Source organism: Petaurus breviceps, unplaced genomic scaffold (genome assembly GCF_028583685.1).
Source record: "Petaurus breviceps papuanus isolate PSGF00001 unplaced genomic scaffold, PetGlider_PUasm1.0 76, whole genome shotgun sequence".
Lineage (NCBI taxonomy): Eukaryota > Metazoa > Chordata > Mammalia > Diprotodontia > Petauridae > Petaurus > Petaurus breviceps.
In genome coordinates this window covers 52,483,719-52,489,841 of record NW_027186473.1, presented here as the reverse complement: position 1 = coordinate 52,489,841, position 6,123 = coordinate 52,483,719, and positions in this window count along the sequence as shown.

Sequence of the window (6,123 nt, the reverse complement as noted above, 5' to 3'; positions counted from 1 at the left end):
GAGAGAGAGAGAGAGAGAGAGAGAGAGAGAGAGAGAGAGAGAGAGAGTAACAATATTATCTGAATGAACAAACATATCTCAAAAAATCACTATGTGTGACTAGTATTCTTTTTTACACTGTACACAAACAAAAATTATTAGTACATCTGCAGCCCCAAATCATAGAGTGTGGAGCTGTTGACATCATCCACATCGAACATCTCAGAGGTAGACAGACTGGTGTGGCAAAAAAGAACACTGAACTTAGAACCAGAAGCCTAGAATTCCTGTCCTATCTCTTTCACTTAATAATAAAATCTCAAATTTAGACACTGCTTTAGAGTCTGCTAAGCATTTTCTTCAAGCAGCCCTTTGAGGTTATCAGGCAAGTATTATTACCCTGATTTTTCAGATGAGGAAACTGAGGTGCAGGAGAGCTTAATTGACTTGTCCATCATTATAAAGCTAGTAAGTACCTGAGACAAGATTCCAGTGGAGGCTCCTGGCTCCAGGTTCAGAATAATATCCACTACCCCATCCTTCCTCTCCATTGTCTGTGAGTTATTGGAGAAGTCAAGGTAGTTAGGTGGTGTATTGGTTAAAGTGCCAGGCCTGGAGTCAGGTAGACTCCTCTTCCCGAGTTCAAATCTGGCCTCAGAAACTTACTATCTGTGTGACCCTGCACAAGTCTACTTAACCATGCTTGCCTCAGTTCTTCATCTGTTAAATGAGCTGGAGAAGAAAATGGCAAACCATGCCAGTGTCTCTGCCAAGAAAATCCCAAATGGATCACAAAGAGTCAAATATGACTAAATAATAGCAACAATTGGGGAATCCATTTCTGAACCTTAATTTCTCCATCTAGGGAAAACACACACACACACACACACACATTCTGCCTGTCTTATGAAGTTATTGTGAGAAATACTTCAAAATTACAAGTGTCTAAAATTTTATGAACCCCTCTATAATATAGCAATAGTCATAGCTAATAACTAACTCTTATAGCACTCTCTTACTTGATCCTCACAATATTTCCTGAAGGTAGGTGATATTATTACTTCAATTTTACAGATGAGGAAATTGAAGTTGATTGATTTATTTAGGGTCATTCAGTTACTAAGTATCTGAGATGGATTTGAACTCAGGTCTTCCTGACTCCAGGTTCAGCACTCTAACCACTGAACTACCCAGGTGCCTAATAGAATAGCCTTCCAAAGTCACTGTGGCCAAAGATTTAATGACCTTATGGTCAACCTAGGGAAGAGATCATAAAGAAAAATAAGATTATATATGTGAAAGATCAAGTACATGAAATAATATATATGAGAAATATACATGAGAGATGATATGCATGAAAGCATTTGTTAATTGGTTTTATAACTGCTGCATATTATTTTATTCTTCTCTGTCCAACACAATAAATGACATTTAAAGACTCGAGTTCAAGTACTGGCTTCTCCATTTTAAAGCTTGTGATCTTCAGTAGGTTACTTAAATGTTCTGTCACTGTTTCCTTATCAGTAAAATGAGGATAATAACATTTTTTTAAGCTACCTCTCTCACAGGATAGTTGAGAAGCAAAATGAAATAACTCATGTAAAGTGTTCTGGATGTTCCTTAAAATATAAAGCACAATATACATGTGAGCAATTAATATTTTTTATAAAGTGATATTTTTTCTTTGATTGATGCAAGTCAAGTTGCCATGACAACCATGATTATTACCCAGAATCCCGATAGCGATACTCCACTGGGATGACTCCAGAAGCCTCCCATTTTGAGCTGTACTACATTGTTGTACCTTTATTCTTCTGCTTATCTTTCTTTTCAGCTTCCTCCCTTCAGCACCATAAGTTACAGCTTCATGAGTGCGTAGGAAAGCTATGTTGTCCATCCTCCACCTCTGTCCAGCCCTGTGGAGTTAGGTTTTAACAAGATGATGAAGTGACTGGGTTCCAGGACACCTGTGGCTAGTAGTCTACCTCCACATTGGATGTAAAGTATGCCGTAGAGGTGACTCTGAGGAAATGGTTCAAGAAGCCAAAAGTGATGGAGGTCCACATGACAGTCCTAAAGTCAGGGAGAAGACTGGATACAGAACCTCTATGAGATAGTAAGCCCATTTAAGGACCAAGCCTGTGCACATGCCTTAATATGTGTTGCAAGAAATTTGTTTGACTTGATGATGAATATTTGCAGCGAGTGTTTTCTTTTTCTTTGTTTTTCTCCAATACTGGGAGATGGGGAGGGAAAGAAAGTTGATTTTATCAATTTAAAATAAAATGTCAAAGGTTTAAAAAAAAGGGATCTCAAACCTTGTTCAGTGCACTTGGCTGCCCTCCTCTATAAACAGAAAATAAGTAAACTCAGCTTGTAAAATTGGAACAGCACAAGACAGCTTCATCATCATTTGCTTCCCCCTCCCCCACTGGTACATAAGCTTTCAAACCACAAGGTGGGATCCCTGCGATACCTACACATGTCAAAATGGTAACAACAACAACAACGAAGATGTTCCAATCCAAAGCCAAAAGCACCCTTCAGACCACTCTCCCCTACAAGCATGCCTCACTCTCACCATCACATCCTCTGACGGTCACCCAATGCCCTATCACCATATGTTCTCACAATACCAAGACTTGCCTTTGCATCCATCATATCACTCATCATCCAATTGGATGGCACCTTAGACAGAGCACTGGGCCTGGAATCAGGAAGACGTGAGAACAAAGCTGACCCCAGACACTTACCTGCTGTGTGACCCTCAGCAAATTATTTCACATCTCTCTGCCTTGGATTCCTCAACTCTAACATGGAGACAATAATTTGACCTACTTTCCAGGATTGTCATGAGGATTAAATGAGACAATATTTGTACAGTACTTAGCACAGTGCCTGGAACATAGTAAGTGCTTAATACTTATTTCCTTCCTTTCTTCTTATTTATTCACTGACACCACTAGCCAGAACAATCAATCAGTCCCTTTGACAGCTGCTCCCATAGTGGTAAATGCTGCAGAAAATATCCCTCTCAGTATACCTACTTTTCTGGGCTCCTCTCCCACCTTAATATTGTTCCAGTCACCTGATACTTATTACACTGCTGTGGGCCCTGTAACTGCTTAAAAATTACTCCTCCATTGTGTGAACACCATTTTATGGACCATCAGTTTTTCCTGAAGTCTGATATTATATTGGCATCACAATTTTATCTGTTGAACTCCCAAAGGACATTGTGGTCTCCGTTTTCTGTTTCAGTCCATTTTGGTGTAATTGGACAGTCTTACTCAAGGAGCAGAAGTCCACAACGACAGCTACCTCTAGACTCCCAATTAAAATCTTTGACTGACCTCTTCTACAAGCTGGGACAGGAGTCTCATGTGGGGACTTATTTTAAGTACATTTTACTGCATTTAAATATGTTGGATATTTATTGCACATTTATATAGGATATGAAATTATAAGGTTCTTTAGAGAAGATCAATGAATAAATTAATGAATAAATTAATAAATAAAAATAAGTCAAAATGATTAAAAACTGAAAAGGAAAGCAACTTGCCCAAGGCAATGCAGGTCCTGTGTCATCCCCAGCCCATGAAGCCATCCCTAAGTTTCGAGCACTCCCCAGACCTTGGATAAAGAGCAGCACAGATGGCATCTGAAGTTTCCAACTAGAAAATACCTGTAGGATACATGGCCCTAGGTTCGAGCAACCTGGAGAGTAGCTATTGGCTTAAGCATTCTATTGAGTAACAACCAGGAGGCAATTAATCACAGCAAGGAAGAATAAACCAATAGGAATAGACCATTAGAGCTAGGGCAGTGTCAAGACTTAACTAATTGCAGCAGGGGAATTGGGGATTATTACACCTGCATTATGTTAGCATGGAAGTTACAAGGTAAGGCACACAATAATTCAAAAGCCTACAAACAATGACAGTCTGACACATCGTTCACATAGACTTACATAGTCCATGATAATGAGGTCCCCCTGGACTGATACAACAACATACATTATTATCTCCTTGGATCCTGACAACAGCACTGCCAGACAGGTAGGGCAGGTAGCATCATTCTGAACTCAGCAGATGAGGAAAGTCCAAGAAGTTATTACATGCCCAATGTCATAATGCTAGGAAGTGCCAGAGCCACAACTCAAACCCAAGAATTTTGACACCAAATTCATGGCTCTTTCTACTAAACCAAAGCAATTCTATGTAGACTATCTTTCCTATTTCCTTCTTCTCATCACCTATGATGTTGGAACTTTGTAAAGCAATTAAGATAAAATAAATATTTAACTGTCTTAAAATTGTAAGCTTCTTTAGGGCAGGAACTAGTTTGATTTTATATTTGTATCTCTAACTAGATAGAAACAGACATGGACTCTGGAAGACCAGAGTTCAAATCCTCATGCACTTAGTTGCTGCATGACCCACAATAAGTCATTTAAACTCTCAATGTTCAGCAATTCTCTAAGATGCATAGAAAGTGCAAACTTACAATGAAAGAGGGAGTTTCCTCACCTCCTCATTGGTTTTCATACCAATAAAATCCCAACTCCAATCTATACCCCTATGGTTATTTAAATTGCTTTATAAGGTGGCCAGTAGAGTAGTATCTTTATGAAAGCTCCTAAGCAGTAGTATTTTATATTCATCTTGTCATCCTGAGAGACTCAATCAACAAACAGATATTTACTCAGCACCTATTAAGTGCCTAGTAGGGCACTAACTAGGTATAGTGGGATATTACAGAAGCAATAGGAGACATTATACCTTTACTCTAGATACGACTGCCAAAAAGACAATCCTAAACACAAGAAACAATAGAGAGCAATACAAAATCACATTATTAACTCTCTTCCCCACCCCCACCAGCAGACTTCCTATAGTTTTGACTCTGGAAAGATAATCATTTTGACTTATTTTTATTTATTAATTTATTTTAAACTTAAATACTAAAACTTAAATACACAGTAAGAAAAGAAAGAAAACATAAACAAACTAAAAAAAGAAAAGAAAAGAAAAAGTATTGCAATGTGCACAGGAGAATGTAAGATGGATTCAAAATACAAAGCAATAAATTTCCATTTCAAGAAAGGCTTTATAATAAATACTATATATTATGTTCAGAGCTCTCCATCTTTTCTTCTTTGTAAGTTTTCTTTTGTTCTCTGTTGAGCACTTTTTACTTTCTTTTCCCCCCTTCCTCTCTTCCTCCCCCAAGAAGGCTACAAATAAGTAGTGGGGGATATATGTGTGTGTGTGTGTTGTGTGTGTATATATATATATATATACATATATATATACATACACGCACATATATACATACACACACATACCATTTAGACTTCTGATCTAAGCACTTGTTCTTGCTGTATTTGTTCCTAAGTGTGTAACCCACTAAGGGAGTTAGAAAGCATGAACTACAAAACCCCTTTAATTTTACTAGTAATAGTGAGAAAGTTTAATGCCATTGAACATCTCCCACAAACACATGGAGATAAATATCCCACCCACCACTGCCCAAGCTTTTCCTTTGTTGATGCCCACATCTCTGGGCATACATAAAACATCTCCTAAGTTAGAATAATTAACCATTAACATATGTCCCCCTTTCAGGTTGTGGAGCTCCCTACCTGTTGGGAAGCTCATCCCTCTCCCAGTTCTTGCCTGTCCTTTCTCTTCCTCTAAAGTTCCTTTGGTTCGGTTACCATCCAGTTCCCTACATTCTGATCTGAGTGTCTGAGTCTTTCACAAGATGACATTATTATCCAGTCAGTGATCTGTATTAAATTCACTTATCTATGTTACATCCTTTAGACAGTCTTAAGGCTTGGCTTCTTTGCAAACATACTTTCTTATCAATAGTGTCTACTTCCTATCCACTAATCTGTCTGCATCACTTTTCATTGAAAAACTCCCATGTGCCCAACAGAATTCATGGTTGTAGTGCATTTCTGACATGTATTGGGCTATACTGCATCATGTCATGTCATACCTATATTAGATCTAATTCTGTTCTGCCTATGTCACAGAGTTGTAGTGAGGAAAGTATTTTTTCAACATTCTAAGTGCATAGAAATATGAACTAACCAATGAACAAAAAATCTATTCAGTGTCTTCATTCCTACTCAAG